At 51.3% G+C, this 18,634-nt stretch overlaps 1 long non-coding RNA gene across 1 annotated transcript; it reads right to left on the bottom strand.

Moving 5' to 3' along the window:
• Positions 1–573: 573 nt before the first annotated feature.
• LOC142819074 (uncharacterized) lies at positions 574–17,349 on the bottom strand. Its single transcript, XR_012896773.1, has 3 exons — positions 14,424–17,349; positions 13,006–14,386; positions 574–8,465 (listed from the first exon to the last, which is right to left on the bottom strand). It is a non-coding gene; the product is annotated as an uncharacterized LOC142819074 (long non-coding RNA).
• Positions 17,350–18,634: the final 1,285 nt, after the last annotated feature.

The following is an 18,634-nucleotide window of genomic DNA, read 5'->3' on the forward strand; positions in this document are numbered from 1 at the left end:
AGACCCCGCTGACGCGAACCCACCATGGCCCGAACTTGGCTAATTACCCTCCCTTTGGGCTCTCACAAGGAACCATAACAGCCGACTCCCTGCACATCGCAGGCCCCAGAACCTCATCCCCCCCCCCCCCACTCCGGTGGTAAGCCCAGACCCAGGCCTGCTGAGGGGGGTGGGTGTGTGGAAGCTGACAGGTGCCCCCACAATTTAAAAGGTCCCAGGGCTCCCAGCCACTGCCACTACAGCAGCAATGGCAGCGGCTGGAGCCCCAGGCCCTTTAAATACCTGCCAGAGCCCTGGTGCTGGAGTGGGGACAGGCAGGAGGTGGCTCCAGCCCCGCTCAGGGTAGGCGGGAGTCTGACGGCCGCCCTGCCCGTAACCTCTGGCTGAGGCCCTGATTTCCCCAAATCGTGAGTTAAAGACTTCATGAACCAGAGAATGCTCCATTTGCAAGTGACTGGAGAGGGTCCAGAGAAGAGCAACGAGAAGGATGAAAGGTCTAGAGAACATGACCTATGAGGGAAGGCTGAAGGAATCGGGTTTGTTTAGTTTGGAAAAGAGAAGACTGAGGGGGGACGTGATAGCAGTTTTCAGGTATCTAAAAGGGTGTCATAAGGAGGAGGGAGAAAACTTGTTCATCTTGGCCCTTACGCCTCGTGAAACGATCCTCTGCATAATCATATCAAGCAGACGCAGCAGAGGGGGAGATTGTGGAACAGCATCTCGGTAGCAGATGTACGGCAGACACCCTAAGTAGCTCGGAGGGAGAGCTGAACGAGTGTTGACTGCAATTGTGCGTAAGGATGGGGGCTGTGGATGTGTGATGTCTCTAAGGCTCATGCTTCAGGGCGTCAATCAGTCACCAGTAGGAGTCAGGATGGGGTCCCTCGAGAGTGTTCTGGGAGGGTATTTTTATCTCCTCCTTCTGAAGCATCCATGGCTGAAGACAGGGCATTGGGGAGTGCCAGGCTCTGAGCTGGCACAGGGCAGTCTCTCTCTCTCTCTCTCTCTCTCTCAGGTGTTTGGCTGGTTCTGCTCTCAGGCTCTGGGTCTAACTGATCCCCCAGGGAATTTCTCCAGGTCCAGTGATCCGGGAGGGGGAAGGGATCCATCTTCCTCTGAAGCATGTGGGTGGGGGCAGTTGCCAGCTTCATCTCATGTAATTGTTTTCCTGCCCTTGAGGGGCACAGGGCCCTGCAGCTCCTTGGGGCCTGCTGTTTGCTGCCTGGGGCACATAGGAGCCTCATCTCTGGTGGGCTGCCCGGAGGGATCCTGTTTCCATTGCTGGGTCCATGTGCGGGTCTGTGACACACAGAAGGTGTGACTGGCTAGCCTAGTGGCCCCCTCTAGCCTTACTCTAGGAGAAGGCCCCTGTTTGTGACTATACTGGAGTGGCTGATGCCTGGTGTGATCTCACTCTGCCTTGCTCGGTGGGGAGATACGGCTAGTGTGGTCTCTAACCTTTTTAAGCATAAGATCGCTGGTTGAACTGAAGTGCAACCCAGGATCTACCTCCAACCCAAACACCCGTGCTCCGCCTCTTCTCCAAGGCCCCGCCCTCCCTGCCTTTCCCATCCTCACTCACTTTTATCAGGCTGGCAGCAGAGGGCTGGATGTGGGGAAGGGCAATGCAGACTCTGATCTTGGGCGAAAGGATTTGGAGTGTGGGAGGGGTTCTGAGCTGAGTCTGGGGCAGGGAGTTAGGGTGCAGGAGGGGTTCAGGGTGCTGGCTCTGGAAGGGCCTTCGGGTGCAGCGGGACTCAGGGATGGGGCAGGAGTTTGGGATGCAGGAGGGGTTCAGGACTAGGGCCGGGGTTTGGAATTTTGGCTCCAGCTGGGCACCGCGTATCACAGGTGGTTTCTGGGTGGTGGTGCAGGGGACTAAAGCAGGTTTACCCCTACTCTGGCCCTGCACCACTCCCAAAAGCAGCCAGCAAACTCTCTCCATCCCTGCCCCCGTGCTCTGTGGAGATGGGGTACAGGGTGGGGGAGGGGCAGCCTGACATCAGCACCCCCTCCTCTTCTACCCGTGCCCGGGGGTGGGAGGCAGCTCCAAGGCAGGGGGCAGATGAAGTGCCAGCACTTGAGAGCCTCCAGCCAAACCTGTCAATCACCTGTCAAAGGCTCCAAGGTCTACTGATCCTGGTCTACTGGTTGGTGACCACTGGGCTAGTGTGTTTGGGCCACTTGCCCTTTTGCAAAATGCAATGTCCCACCTGCCCAGTGGCGTGTCAGGTGCTTTCTCATTGCCTTGTCCATTGCTGGGGGGCTGCTGCTGCCTACATGGGGGACAGCTGGTGGGGTATGAGCCGAGGAGCAGTATGGATGTTGCAGCTGGTGACTTGCGCGTGGGGTGGGCTTAAGACCCCAGGCTCTAGCCGAGCTGGACCATCCACACTGCTAGTTGCAGCATGCTCGTGCCAGCCTGGCTCCCCGCTGCTGAGCAAACCAGCCCTATGGCTGGAGGAGCAGGGGGGCACAACCATGTCCTGCATGGGAGCTTTTAAACCGAGTTGGCTCCCTGGTTTGCTTCTCTGCAGTTCACAAAGGCTGAAAGGCTTTGGGGGCCGGGGAGGGGGGGGGCGCCATTGCAATCGATTGGAGTCACGCTGGGATGCTCCAGCAGCAAGCCTGGGATCCCAGACGGTTCTCTGAGGATGCTCTTGGGACCTCCCCACAGGGTTGCTGAGTGGTGCTAAATATTTCGGAGCCATTAGTTCATCCTCCCCCTGCAGTGCAGCAGGGTTAACAGACCAATCCCCCCCCCCCAGGTGTTTGACCAAAATCTCTATCCTGCCTCAGCCTGCACCCCCTGCACTCATATTGTCAGACTAACACTGGCTTTCCAGCGGCCAGAGGACGGCCTGCCTAAGCAGATGTGAACAGCTTCTTTTTACAAACCTTTCATGCTGCAAAACACCACAGGGAAAGAGCGAGTGCAAAGCTGCGTTTCCCTTTGCAGCTCCCCTTTCGTAATACACCAGTGCACAGAGACCAGTCAGAGAGGCCCGTTGTATGGAGCTGAAAGTCCCGCTAGTGAGCACAGTGAGCTTTAGCTGATAGCCAGCGTCTCTGGTCTGACACCAGAGATGACAGGTGCCCTCCCATACACACATATGTGGAAATACTGAATTTCCAACTATAACTGGAAGTGATCCAATAGCTGTGGCTCCCAAATGAACGACAGAGAAGGGTGAGATTCTGACAGGATGAGCAGTGATGGTAGGAACATCTAGTCTGAATTCTTCACAGAAAACCTGCTATGGGAAAAACAACTGGTATATTGGTACTTGCTCAGCATCTGTAGCTTTACTGTCTTGGAGAAGACTCAAGCTCATCTGAAGAAGGGGTGGTGACAGCTTAGGGTGCTATATATAACAGTTACATATATTTGTTAGTGACTAAGGTGCCACTGAGCACTTGTTGTTTTTAAAGTTACAGATTAACATGGCTGCCCCTCTGAGACGTGGTGAAGACAGGAATCCCTGCGCAGCTCTGCTACTCTTGCAGTTGGAGAGAACAGGAGAAAATTGCCCTGTGTCTCTCGCGGAGTCGTGTGACTATCGGGCACTGGAGCTGTGCCTCGTGTACTGCACCTCTCAGTGTTTGCACCTCACTTGGAGCCCTTCGCAGCCCCTGAGTCTAGACTCAGCCTGTTCTCTGCCCAGTCTGCATCCCCCTGAGAGGGACATGTGTCCTGTCCCGCACAACGTCTCCCTCAGATTAACGAGGCAGCAGGTAAGGCCTGTGGTAGATGTGGCTCTCCCCAGACACAGCCAAAGAGACAGACTGGGATGTGAGGGAAGGCTGCGTCTGGGTAGAGCCTAATGCTGGCAATGTGGCTTGGAGCACTACTGCAGCACTAGTGGCAACAGGAAAAGCAGCAGGACCATTTTCAAGGGCAATACCCCTCTGTCCCCAGACAATTGACAGAACCCCCACAGATCTCCCAGCATTTTGTGGAGATGTGAGGGGAAGCTGCCCCTGTCCCCAGCCTGGCAGGGGGAAGGGTTGTGCGGGAATCTCACCCCCCCCCCTCCCCCGGAACATTCCAGACCAGAGGGACCTTCCAAGGTCTGATTTGGTATGAAAATCCGCGCGCTATCCTGGGCTCAGCAATCCCTCCTCAAGCACGTCTCAAAGGACCAGCCAGCTATTTTTATGCGCCTCGGCATCCCTGCTGCCTGGGGTTAGGTTTCAGCAGAAAGAAGCTAGTTTTTCGCTGACATCTTCATACTTGTGGGGGAGTTTGGGCCTCTCGGGAGGAGTGAGCGCAGCACATGGCTTTGCCAACTGCAGAGGGAATATGAGCTGGGCCAAATATATGAACTCGGGGATTTATACATTTATTTTAAACGTTACACTTTTTAAATAATGAGTTTCACTTCTCTTCACTCCTCCTGCTCTCTCCTCTCCCCCCCATGATTTATGGGCCTTTCGAATATTCCCTTTAAAAAGACCTTGCTGAGTGGTGTAGACTCTAGAGCCTACTTGAGGAAGAAATCTCCTAACAAACGTTGCAGATCACAATCCTCGCTCTGGGCAAGCAGCATGGACTGGCAGGATTCATGTCTCCACTTCAGCTCCCCACTTCCCATCCCTAACCAAACCTTTGGAATGAACGTGCGTCCCTTGTCTCACAGGGAACAGCTTCCAGTGCTGTTCTGAGCAGATCTCTGCACAAGGGACATTCATTCTCGGATAGCTCTTTTATTTGAGAAGGGTAGAAACGGCCACCTCTACAAGCCCCACTGAGGACCCAGGAGAGGTACAGTACATTGGGTCAATGGTCATTAGGAAGGCAAGATAATTATCTATTAAAGATAATATCGGTGCCAGAGACAAATTGTTGCAGTGGAGAATCTGTCGCTCTAAGTGCCAATATCAAGGTCCTTGCCTTGAATTTAATGGACAGTAATTCAATCAAAAGACTATGGAAAGTTTTATTTCAAAAGGGTAGATTTCACTCATCACCCCGCCTCAAGAGCCACGTGTCCTGCTTCCCTCGCTGGAGTCACTTCACTCCCTCCGTGCTCCTGGGCAAGAGAAGACCATGGGCTAGAGGGGCTGGGACTACCTGCCCTCACAGGGGAGTGAGGGAAATAAAAACACCTCTGCATTGGCAATGGCCAGGGTGCCCCACTCAGCCCCAGAGCAGAAAGTGGGCAGGGAATGCAGGCGACTTGGCTACTTCTTCCCTGCCCCAGCACACAGGCCGGTGCAGCACAATCCGTGTACTTACTGTAGGCCAGCAACACACAAGTTCCCCAGGAGCAAGGGGGAAGCAGGGAAGGGAATTGTGCATCAGAGCAGCGTCCAAGAGCTTGTCTACACCAAAACACCACAAAGACACCCCTGCAGCTGCAGCGCCTCAGTGCAGACACTGCCTATGCCAGTGGGAAAGGGTATGTAAGCCAGGTGAGCTGCACCTCTGAGCCCTCCCACACAGTGTGTGCACGGGGGCATGGGTTGGCTTAACAACGCCACGCAATGGGGTGGATGTTTCCCAGCTAACCTACCAGGCCTGCACTGTAGCACCACAAGAGCTGTTCTGGGGACTCTCTGTCTTCAGAAGCACAGGCGCCAACTCAGAGTTGCTCCAGGGTTGGAGTGCCTCACCTGCTGGCTCAGCACCGTGCAGGAGATGCTGGGGGGCAGGGTGGAGTGGAGGCAGGAAGTGGCATGATGGGGGTGAGGAGTGGAGGCAAGAGGTGGAGGGGTGGTCAAGCACCCCCCAGGAACTCTCAAAGTCGACCTCTCTGTTCAGAAATGTGCCCGAAGTGCGTTAGTTTCTCGTCCTGTCTGCCCTTGGGTGCACACGGCATGATTCGAAAGCCCAACAGGTTCCCCACCAGAGCTGGCAGGGAACTGATTCCACTACAGACTGCACTGCCGAGAACCATCATTTTGTTTCAGTGTTTTGATACTGATCCAGCAATAGGAACTGCCCAGTGACATCAAGCCACAATTTCTACTCATTTGGGCCCGACTTTGCTACCCTGCTTGGTACGGAGTCGTATTTTATATCAGTGAAATCAATGGAACGACTCCTCCCAGGAGCCATGGGTCAGGACACAGTGTTTCCCAGATACGAGAATAAAGCCATCATCCAATAAGAGCAGAGGCTGGGACGTCTTACACCTTTATCAGCAGCCGCTAAATTGTCACCAAAAACAGAGCAGAACCTCCTAAGGTTTCCAGAGAAGCGCTGAGACCCTGGACAGATTGTGCTGCTTCTGGTTAGTTGATACATTAATTATTTTCTAAAACATCCCCTGTGGGATTTGCAGCTTGCAAATGCTGCTTTCCGCCATGCTGTCAACATTAGGGGGGCATGCGTAGAGAGATTTCAATGCCCTGCAGGTCCCCTGTGGAAAGTGCAAAGAGGAATGCACAGCGCAGACTGCATCAGTGTGTCTGCGGTGCTCTCTGTAAAGTGAGAGCTACCAGGAATCTTGGCCCAGGACAAGCAGAAATCCTGCTGTAAAAGTCTCATCCCTACATGCCTGCTAAGACACTACTGGGCACTTCAGATCCTGGAGATAGCAGGAATCCATTTTCCATACTAAAAGGCTCTATTTATGCTGGCCTGGGTCAGATTAAGTCATATAAAAGTGCTTTGTGTATTCCAGAACAGCTGAGGGGCTCCAGTCACAGAGCAGGTGAGTGAGAAGCCAGTGGGAAAGAGGGAGAAGGAAGGGGGTGAGGGACAGTGAGGTAACAGAGCAAAGTCGGGGAAGGGAATAAAAATAGCAACAGCAGGTGCTGTCAACTGGAAAAGAGGGACAAGGCAGCATGTTCCTTCCCTGACACACTGTGCCAGGGTGAAGAAAGTTTAGCTCAGCTTTGGTGTATGGCTGTGGGTTCTGCTAAGGATGATGTACCTGCACTGCACCTTGTCCAAGCCTTCCACACACGCTTGTCCATACCAAATCTTAGAGGGGAAACGCTGCTGTGACGGCGCGTTGGGGTTTTCCCATCTCCTGCACCCCCGTAATGGCACGGACAGACTCCACCAGCCAGTAGAATAGCGGGAGTTTATTGCTTCTCCAGGATACAGCACTGCACAGATGTCATCTGGTTACCAGAACCGGACCTAGGATGCCTCAGCCCCCCTGGAGATTGGGGAGCCTGGACCCCTAAATTCCAGCCCCTTCCCCTAGGCTGTTTCCTCCATGCTCCCAGACAGAAACTAACTCCCTCACTTCCAGCCCTGTCCCCAGCCAGGGCTCCACTCCCCTTCTTCCCATTGTTCCGCTCCCCGGGAGATACCTGTCTGAGGAGTTTCGAAGCCCCCTTGCATAATGACTCATCCCTGCCCTGCTGGGCCGTGCAGCAGCCAGTGGAGGTCACTCACAACCCCGCCCAGCATAGCAACCAGCAAGGTACCCCCCCCACACACACATTTCTTGAGCACCAGAGCAGACTGGTCCCTACCCGGTATTTTCAGATGCGCTCTGCAAGTGAATCTTTGCAGCACAGCAGCACCTCCTGGTATTAAGCTTCAGTGGTCTCTCTCTCCGTTCTCATCCTGCTCATCATGTCTCTGAAGAATTACATTGTCCAGGCCATGTAGTCATCACTGCCAAGCTAGGTGAAGTTCTCTCTTTCCCACTAACCCAGTCCCCTGACTCGGCTGTCTTCACAATTCCCTTCACACAGCCATGTCCCCTGTGGATGGTCGTGGCTCATAACACTGAGTGTGATATTCCTTTTGAGGCCATACCACAATGTAGCACAGTGAAGACTCATTGACTTGCAAGTCCACGGGATATTTTAGAGTCATAGTTTCCAAAGCCGAAGGAACCCTTGTGATTGTGGGGTCTGATTCCCTGCGTGACACAGGGCCATGGAACTGCCACAAAATTATTCATCTTTAACTAGAGCAGAACTTGTAGAAACACTTCCCAGCTTGGTTTGAAAGTTCCCTGTGATGGGAAATCCACCGGCGCCCTTGGTAAGCTGTCACAATGGTTCATGCCTCGCACTGTTAAAAATGACACTCCTTGGGATTTCTCTAGTTTTAGTTTCCAGCCATCGGCTCTTGCTATGACTCTGTCTGCTAAAGCCCTTGGTCAGGCGCCTCTTGCTCTGTGCACATCAAACACCCGGGGCAGTTTGCTTACAATGTGGGTTTCCGCTGCCTTTGGACAATCCATAGCCTCTCTCCTGCTGCCTGCTTTCCTTTCTCGCTGCTTCCCTTCTGTGCCTTTTTGCAGCCTCTGCCTACTGGCTTGGTGAGCCTTCCAGTGCCCCTCACCACCAGTCAGACACTGCTCTGTTCACCAGGCCTGTTCTGCGGTACTTGACTGAAGCTGCTGTGACCAAGTCCAGCACTACAAGTGTGTTGATAAACTGGGGCGGGATCCGAGCAGAGAGACAGGAATGATTCAAGGGGTCTAGATGCAAGGAGCCCTCTTTATGGAGCTTGGCAAGGGAAAGGTTATGGGTTGGCTTGATCACAGGACCTGCAAGAGGCAAAAAAGTTAGATAGGGGTCATTCACAAAGTAAGGTGCAATAGCTGAATGGGGAGGGCGGTTCATCATTGGAATCTCTGGTCAAAGCACGTGGTGGAGTCCCCATCACAGACAATGTGTAAACCAGGGTCAGATGTTTTCCCAAAAGATACTCTCCAGTTCAAAGGGAATTCATGCAGGTTGGTGTTATACAGGAGGGCAGATAAGGTGACAACTATGTTCCTGCCACGCCTTGCATTTGATGAATCTATGAATGCTCTGGAATGTCATACTTGTGTGGGTGAAACATGCTCATCTTTTTTCTTCATCATTATCACATTGTAACCTTGTATCTAATTTCCTGTCTATCATCACCATAGGTAGAGAGGCTTGGAAAGAAATTGCTGATGGCCCATGCTCCCATAGGAGCTAAGGGCAAGGAAGATCACCCATAGGTATTGCTCAAGTATTACTCCTCACGGACTTTCTGCCTCCCATTGTGTATGTGTGTTCCAAATAATTTCTGCCCCCTCCCCCAAATGCACTACTTGCATTTTGGAAGGCTGTATCTTTTGTATTAGTTTTTGCCCATGATTCTCTAACCTCTCCTGTGCCTAGTCCCGGTTTGTTGCTCAGAGATGCAAAATAAAAATTAGGGATTGGGTTATGTATACCCAATATTAACCTCTTTAATGCCAAGAGAAAGTACGCATTCAGAAACCACCTTGATTTCCAAAGGTACCGGTTATCTGAAGGCACAATGTGATCTAGGTATCATGGTCTAGAGGGGGGACTGGAAGGGGGATTTGATAGCAGCCTGTCACGTTACTGGATTGTGAGGGGAGCAGCCGGGTCACTGCTGCACCCATGGGGGATGTTCACCCCAAAGGTGGTACAAAGGGGGCCATGAGAGGGGTCAAACAAAAGCTACTTCCTTCTGATTCTGTCTCTGCTCTTCATAGAGCTGTATAATGTCTGTGTGTGGAGTTAGGAATCTGTAATCTGTGTGGAGACTGGAAGTCTCTCTGAATGTGGTTGAGCATTGGGCAGAGCCCAGCCTATAGACATGCTAATTAGCGAGGCCCTGTGGGACAATGGCACTCAAGGGGCCAAGGACACACCTTGGGAATGGTGACCAACACCTAAGGGCTGCCAGCAGGGAACACAGGGATAGGCCAGGTGACCTGCGGTAGCCAAGAAGAGTCCAGGAAGGATGTATAAAGATGCCACGTGGCTGACTCCATCTTGGTACTCAGCTCAGCACTTCGTCCCAGAGGCAGCAATGCAGGGATCGAAGAGCCGGAAAGACCTGTGAACCCATCCTGATCTGGGATGCGCAACAAGGACTTTTAAGCCAGCAACTGTAATATCTCTGCTAGAGCCTGCATCGAGGACTGGGAGATTAGCAACCTCACTCTCATGCTTGTCTTTCTTGTGGTAATAAACCTTTAGATTGTAGATTCGAAAGGATTGGCTCAGCATGATTTGTGGGTAAGATCCAGAGGGCAAATTGACCAGGGATCTGTGGCTGGTTTCTTGGAACCGGACAGAACTTGTTCGGGGTAGGTGGGATTGGGTTCTAAGACCCCCCCACCGGTGTATGAGGCCCGGGGCCATCTGGGGCACGGATATTGCTGGGATGCCGGAGGGGTTTTGCTCGTGAGGCTTCAAGCAGGCTGCTGAAGCGCTTTGTGGGCCTGGTTTGTGGCCTGTTTGGAGAGGTCACTAGTCTGGGGGCTGTAAGGAGCCCCGAAGTCGAGCAATTTGCCCTGAGCGGACGCCCTCAGCTGTGCCCAGATACGGCCTGGTTTGTGTCACAGCCTTCAACTATCTTAAGGGAAATTCCAAAGAGGATGGATCCAGGCTGCTCTCAGTATTGATAAGTGCACAGGGGAGGTCTAGGTTGGATATTAACGAAAAATATTTCACGAGGCGGGTGGAAGCACTGGGATGGGTTCCCTAGGGAGGGGGGAATCTTTAAATCCCACCTCGACAAAGCCCTGGCTGGGATGATTTAGTTGGGATTGGTCCTGCTTTGAGCAGGGGATTGGACCCGATGACACCTGATCACCCTATGACTCTATAGTTAAGAGCACAAAATAATGGGTCAGAAAAGACAGTACAGCCAGAAAGCTAGGCACTCTCTCAGCCGCAGATGATCCCACAGGGAGATGTTCCCGAATTTTCCTCTATGTTTCTGGATTCTATGAGTTACACATTTTGCCCTTCAACTTTGTCCATCAGGAATGTGATTCACTAATCTCTACTTACACTGAACAGCATTTACTCAAATCACTACCCCATTGACTTCAAAGCAGGTGAGAATGCTACCGAACACAGGCTGTCCTCACCATAAGTCCAAGATACGTTCCAAAAACACTTGGATTTATAGCAAAACATCTTGAAGCAGGGATTTTCCCCTATGGCTGACTTCCATTTGTGCAAATTGGAGGGGGGAGGGGGGAATTTGTGCAATTTAAGAGCAGGGAATGGGAGGACTTCTAATGCATCAGTTCCTACAAGTGTCAATGACTTTACTGTGGAACAGGCGTGTACTGGGACGACATAACTCTAGTCAGTCTTCAACAGCTTGACAAGCCCTCCTTTCTTGCATTTCTTTGTTATTTCTTCGATGCCTCAGCAGACAGGTTTGCTGAAGTACTAGCAGTCTGTTTATGCAGTATATGGAGAAGTGAACCATTGAATTTGGCTTTGTAGGTTGGAAGCCTCTGAAAGAAAATGTCTTTCTGCAGCCCAGAGGTATTTTGTACAAATTCTCACTATATTAATGGAAATGATGCTTTGGTGCATTAGTGAATGCGTACCACTCTTTTGTTAATCCTCTTAAGAATTTAAAAGCCTCTATAGAGCAAATGCAGCAGCAGCTTTGGGTGCAGCATATTAACTGCATCTATTTTAAACCGTTCCCAGTGATGTTCCTTTATGGCCATTATGGATCAATGTTTTCTCAAGATCAGTTACCTTTGCCTCAGCCGTTACCAGCTGACACACAGCCCAAGTCCAAAAATAGCGTGTTGATGCAAAGCAAATCGTGTCCTCCATGTATGGCAGCAAATCGCAACTGAGGAGAAATTAATTTTCCGTTCCCCTCTCATTAATGTTCCACTTTGATCCTGATAATCCATCATGCTTTGTGAGATTCTCCACTCAATGGCACAAGTAGCTTAGCACAGCAACACACATGGGACACACGTGAATTTTTTAAAGGACCCATTTAGCATAAAATACTTTGGCTGAGATTTTTAGCTCAAGTTTAGAAAAGCTACAACATTTCTATTTTCCATGTTAAAAATGTGAATTCAATTCTTCTAAAATATAAGAACCTAAATTTTTCCAAGAAGATTTCAAAATCATTTTAAAGTGAAGTCACATATCTGTCAGTTCATCAACTCCAGATGGTCACTGAAACTTTATCCAAAGTTAATATGAATAAATTTGGCTCAAAAGATATTCCCCAAACTTTAATTTGTATCTTTTGCATTTGACTAATTAAATAATCTTACCCCTGAAAGGAGAAATATGTGAACTTCATAATTTCCTTGTTTTTCTATGTTCTTCCTTAGACCAAAAGCAAATCTGTACATGCCATGAGGAGTGCTTTTTGAGGTTCAAGGAAAACCACAAAGCAAAGAAAACCTTGTGTAAAGTCTGAGAGAGAGCATGGTGTCTGTGACTCATTCTGTTATGGCAGCTAGTTTATATGAGTCCCCGACTCTGTTTAATCATAGAATTTTAGGACTGGAAGAGACCTCAGGGGGCCATCAAGTCCAACCCCTCGCTCAAAGCCTGGACCAACCCCAACTAAATAACCCCAGCCAGGGCTTGTCCAACTCTACTATGGACGGAGATTCTACAGGATATGCCCCCGCAGACCAGCTAACATGTCTAATCAACACTTAAAGATGTAGCTCAGAAAAAATGGCCTTAAAGTTACACAGCTGAACACCACACACATCAATTTTTCTTAAACAAGTTCCGTAGCAGCCCCACACGTTTCACAGCTACAGATGAAAACCTGATAATTTCAAGGTCTATGTGGGGGTTTCGGGGTGCGATCACCCCCTCTTGGTCCGAGAGGGGGGTTCAGCGAACCCTAGTGCCCCCTCTTAGTGCCTATTCGGCCCCCGGGGCCCCAATGGGGAACCCCCGACAATGGGTGCGATCACCCCCTCCCAGGAGGAAGGGGGGGTCAGCGAACCCGTTAATAGTTACCCGTCTCTGCGGGGCGGGGCAGCAGACCCCTGGTTCAGAGTTTCCCCTTGCGGGGTTGTGGCTTGTAGCGTCTCTCTGTTCAGGCCGCGGGGAGTGGGATGTTCCCTTCGTGGAGGGAGGGGGACCCGGTCCCACCCTCTCTCTGGGTCCCAGCCCGGGGCCCTAAGCGGCGGGGCTTGCTAATGCCCCGACGCGGTGGACGAGGGAGTTAATCCCTCCGCAACTCGTCCACCCAAGGTTGCCAAAAGCGCCCTGCCCCGGGCTCCTTCCTCCCTCCGGGCGGCTCTCGCCAATCGTGCCCGCCGCCTTTGCACCTACCCTGGTTCGGTGTCCTGTGGTGTGTCGCTCCCGGATGCGGCCTCTGGGGAGCGCTCTGGGGTGCCGTTCCTCCTCCGGACGTCCCGCTCCCGTTGGGTGCGACGAGGTGGGGTCCGCCCCCCTTCGGCCGAGGGGCTGAGCGACCGCCACGGGCAGTGGCTGTCCCGAAGGCCTCGGGACCAGCGCCGGGCCGGCAGCCATGGGGTATGCCGCCTGGGCTCCGTCCTGCTTCCGGGTCTGCTCCTCCGCTCCTGCCGGGAGCCTGCCTCCTCCAACGTCGGCGGCCAGCCCTTTTGAGCTGGCCCGCCGCGCTAGCCGCTCCCTGGGGCCCCGCCCCTTCCGGGTACGTCGCCGCGCCGTGCCCCGCTGCCCAGCTGGTTTGCTCCCCCCCCGCCCTTACCGTCCGGGGACGCGGGGAAGGAGCCGTAACGGCGCAGCCGGCGCAGGCGCGGGGGGAGTGCCTCCGCCCGCCGCCGCCTCCAGCTAGCGCTGGGGGAACGCCGGGGAGTCCGCTCCCGAGCGTCGGCTTCCTGCCGACCGGGGCTCCGACCGCCCCGCCCCCCGATCAGTGACAGGCTGTCACAGTCTAAAAAACCCTTTACTAACCATAAGTATTATGGAAAAGCTCCAGCAACACCCCGTGGGCATGGTGCAACTGGCAGATAGTGTCAGCCTCAGCGGCTCACTGGGGCAATCCACACAGCCTCATTTTTTACTAGAGGCAGGAGCCACCGCCTACTGAGCCAGGCTCATCACAGGCCAGTTCAAGACTCCAGAGGGGTTTTTACCCCAAATCTATGATCTCCCTTCTCAGGCAGAGGTTGAGATGTTGCAGGGAGGCTTGGGGGGAACCCGGGCCTGCCCACTACTCCTCGTTCCAGCCCAGGGACCCTAAGGCTATGTCTACACTGGCAGGTTCTTCCACAGAACGTCCACACTGCCTGCCCTCTCTTGAGCAAGAAGATTTACAATAATGCGTGGGAAGAGAGGGCTTCTTGCACAAGAGCTACGCTCTTTTCTAACAAGTGCAAGCCCTCTTGCGCAAGAGCAGTGTGGACGCACAAGAGGGGATACTTGCACAAGTAATCCCTATGGTTAAAATGGCCATAAGAGTTTTGCACAAGAGAGTGTCCACACGGCCATGGACGCTCCTGTGTAAAAGCACATGGCCGTGTGGATGTGTTCTTGCGTGAGAACCCGCCCGTGTAGACATAGCCTAAGAGAGCAGCAACAGGCAGGGTTACTACCCCTCCCTATCTGGCAGCTTTTCCCTGGGCCACTTCCCCAAATAATTCCTCCCAGCCCCTTTCCTTTGGTATTTGCTTGTCAGTCCTCAGCTCGTACCCACACAACTCCTGCACACAGCACTTCCTGTCCTTCACTCTTTTCCTTCCCCCTTGCCTGCCTAGGGGGAGAACTTTTAAAGCAGCATCACAGGCCTTAATTGGCTGCAGGTGTCTAATTAGCCTGTAGCTTCCAGCAAGCCTGCCTGATTATGCTACTCTAGGCTAGGCCCTGTTTACTCAGGGAAGAGACAGCTGTTCACCCAAGCCCCAGCATGTCTTCCCTCTGTTAGTGTGTGGCAGCCAGCTGGTCTGGGTCTGTCACAGAAGCTAAAACAAAGTAATTCATTTAGTTTCTAAAAGAGAAGTGTAGGGATTGACCATAAATAATTACGGACAAAGATGGTATCTGACACTAGAGGGCCCTAAAGCAGACTAAGGTGTAATCCACTGATGGGAAGCTGAATTCACCAAAGCACACGGTAGAAATAAGATATAATTATTTAATAGTGAATGTAATTATCAAGGGGACTGGTAAATTCTGTTACTTGGAGTCCAGTACTAATACAAGAGGTACTTTTGTAATACAGTGTAACTTGGATTGTAATTTGCCTAGTATCTCCTGAACAAATGCATTAGCAATGGTAGGTGAGCAGATCAAATCATTCTCGCTATTGTAAGTGGGGATGGGGCAGGGTCGAGAGGGGAGTCTCCAAGTTTTAAAACGTCGCAAAAAAGGTTGAGAACCTCTGAACTAGAGCAGCTTGTTTAGAACAAGCTTGATTTAACAGTTGCCATGGATGAAGACTCCTCCATGAGCCTTGTTCTCAGAGGCTGCCTGTCTCACCAAGTCCCCTTTAGGATCTGGCTAGAGTAGGAGGAAGGGGGGCAACAGCTTTCACTCCCTGGGGATGGGGGATACTCACATTTCATTACTTCCATAGCAGAAAGGACCTGAACAGGCATTGCCCATGTCTCTCAGGTGCTTGTTCTGATCACTGGACTGTGGACCACAGCGACCTGGGGCTCCCTCAGCTCCTCCCATTACAACTGTAGAACTGGCACCTGATGGTTAGAGCCCCCTGATAGGTGGGGGGGCAATCGACCACCCCCTGCTCCAGTGACTCATCAGTTACTTATTGCCAGTGGAAGTGCTTCAATAGGAGAGACTGCAGTGCAGGGGTTTAGCACACGCCCCCGTGAAGCCCTGTTCCCGCCCTTGCTCCCATTGAACCTGGGTTTTGAGGTGCCAGGTGAGCACACTAATCACTGAGTCAAATGCTATAAAAAGGGCTGCTCCTCCTCTAGCCACTGTGTGTGGAGCCAGGCACCTCCCTAGCTTGGTCTTATAGTCAAAGCAGCCTGACTCCAAGAGACTCCTCATTCATGAACCACTAGTAGACATGGGCACGATCCTGCAGCCTGGCCTTCCCGTGGTGAGACTTAGTGCACACCCCTCTCAAAGGCATCTCCTATTGGCTAGTGCAGGTACCTCCCTACTCCATGCTCTGGCATTTGTGAATGGCACCTATCTCTCTCCATGCATTTCACAGGGAGATCAGGCATCTACCTGAATTGTAACGTGTTCCTGTGACTTTCTAGGTTGCTATAAACTTGGTGTTGCAGTGCTGGGCATCATAACACTCACTAAAGCCATTGCAAAGGCTCTTACGTTGCTGTTAGAGAATCCACAGACACAGGGTGCAACATCCCTTTGCACTGCCACAGCTCACTGGAGGCCAAGCAAGGGATGATCAGTCCAGACTAACCTAGGATTTGACCAAGATAACAGCCAATCAACCCACCACAAATCAACATTCTATACATGGAAACATTGGCTTAATGAAAAGCATGATCTGCATGAGATGGTGCATAGCAGAAAGGGGAGCACAAACCTATGACATCTATCTATCTTCAGGTGTTGGAACTCCCATTCAGCACGTGGCACATAAAATCAATTACCAATAGGAAAGTCCTTCATGAACTTGCTAATCTTTGATTCTTCTCTCTTCATGGAATGCAAACAGTTGGAAAAAGGCAAATGTAGTGCTCATCTTAAAAGGGAAGAAGAATAATCTGTGGAACTACAGACCAGTCAGCCTCACCTCATTCCCTGGAAAAATCAGGGAGGGGATCCTCAAGGAATCCATTCTGAAGTACTTGGAGGAGAGGAAAGAGATCAGGAACATTCAACATGGGTTCACCAAAGGCAAGTCATGCCTGACCAATCTGATTAACTTCTGTGATGAGGTAACTGGCTCTGTGGACATGAGGAAGTTGGTGGATACGATAGACCTTGACTTTAGCAAAGCTTTTGATACCACCTCCCACAGTATTCTTGCCAGAAAGTTAAGGAAGTATGGATTGAATAAATGGACTGTAAGGGTAGATAGAAAGCTGGCTAGATTGTCAGGCTCAATGGATAGTGATCAACAGCTCTATGTCTGGTTGGTGGTCGGTATCAAGTAGAGGGGCCCAAGAATTGATTCTAGGACTGGTTTTGTTCAACATCTTTATTACTGATCTGGAGGAGCGGATGGATTGCACCCTCAGCAAGTTTGCAGATGACACTAAGTGGGGGAAGAGGTGGGTATATTAGATGGTATGAGCACGGTCCAAAGTGACATGGACAAATTGGAGGATTGGGCCCAAAATAAATCTGATGAGGTTCAACAAGGACAAATGCAGAGTCCTGCACTTGGGATGGAAGAATCCCGAGCATTGTTACAGGGTGGGGACCGGCTGGCTAAGTAGCAGTTTGGCAGAAAATGACCTGGGGATTACAGTGGATTAGAAGCTGGATATCAGACAATAGGATGCCCTTGTAGCCAAGAAGGCTAATGGGCTGTGTCTACACTGGGCCACTTATTCCGGAAAATCAGCCGCTTTTCCGGAATAAGCTGCGAGCTGTCTACACTGGCCCCTTGAATTTCCGGAAAAGCACTGACGATCTACTGTAAGAAATCAGCTGCTTTTCTGGAAAAACTATGCTGCTCTCACTCAGGCAAAAGTCCTTTTTCCAGAAAACTGTTCTGGAAAAGGGCCAGTGTAGACAGCCCAGTTGTCTTTTCCGCAAAAAAGCCCTGAGCGCAAAAATGACGATCGGGGCTTTTTTGCAGAAAAGCGCGTCTACATTGGCCACGGACGCTTTTCCGGAAAAGCATCCTGCCAATGTAGACACTCTTTTTCCAGAAATACTTATAACGGAAAACTGTTCCGTTTTAAGCATTTCCGGAAAATCATGCCAGTGTAGACGTAGCCCTGGCGTATTAGGTTGCATTAGGAGGAATATTGCCAGCAGATTTAGAGAAGTGATTATTCCCCTTTATTTGGCTCTAGTGAGGCCACATCTGGAGTAGCGTGTCCAGTTCTGAGCCTCCACTCCAGAAAGAATGGGACACAGAGAAAGTCCAGTAGCGGGCAACAAACATGATTAGGAGGCTGAAGCATGTGTTATGAGAACAGGCCGCGGGATTTGGACTTGTTTAGTCTGCAGAAGAGAAGAGTGAGGGGGAATTTGAGAGCATCCTTCAACTGCCTGAAGGGAGGTTCCAAAGTGGATGGAGAGAGGCTGTTCTCAATGGTGGTAGATGACAGAACTAGGAACAATGGTCTCAAGATGCTGTGGGGGAGGTCTAGGTTGGATATTAGGAAAAATTATTTCCCTAGGAGGGTGGTGAAGCACTGGGCTGGGTTCCCTAGGGAGGGCGTGGAATTTCCAACCCGAGAGTTTTTCAAGTTCTGGCTTGACCAGGCCCTGGCTGGGATGATTCAGTTGGGGTTGAACCTGCTTTAGGAAGGGGGATGGACTTAATGACCTCCTGAGGTCTCCTCCAGCCCTAGGATTCTAGGATTCTCTCATGCCATGTTACGGTTTTCTCTGGCTGGTTTGCTGGATAGTGTTTTAGGGGGAGCTTTTGTTGAGGCAGGCTTTTGTAAGGGAGGAGGTAGGAAGAAGAGGTGTTAGTGTTATGAGTGCAAATAATAAGGAAAAGCCAGAGCTTGAAAACAGTAACAATAAAGGTCAAATTCTCTGCTGATTTAGGACCTGGTATAACTCCTTTGAATTCAGGGGGTTGTAGGACTTATCTGCATTGCTCAACAGCAGATGCTGCAAAAGCAAATTAAGATTCCTAGTTCATGTAGTCCTCTTCAAACAGGACTCAATTAGCACGAACAAGGAACCTTTTAGGTGATGTTGTCCATGTGGGGCAGTTACACCACAGCACTTCAATGCACACGGCTGTTTACACCCTGGCTGTGTCTAGACTGGCCAGTTTTTCCAGAAAATCAGCCGCTTTTCCAGAAAAACTTGCCAGCTGTCTACACTGGCCGCTTGAATTTCC

Source organism: Pelodiscus sinensis, chromosome 20, assembly GCF_049634645.1.
Source record: "Pelodiscus sinensis isolate JC-2024 chromosome 20, ASM4963464v1, whole genome shotgun sequence".
NCBI lineage: Eukaryota > Metazoa > Chordata > Testudines > Trionychidae > Pelodiscus > Pelodiscus sinensis.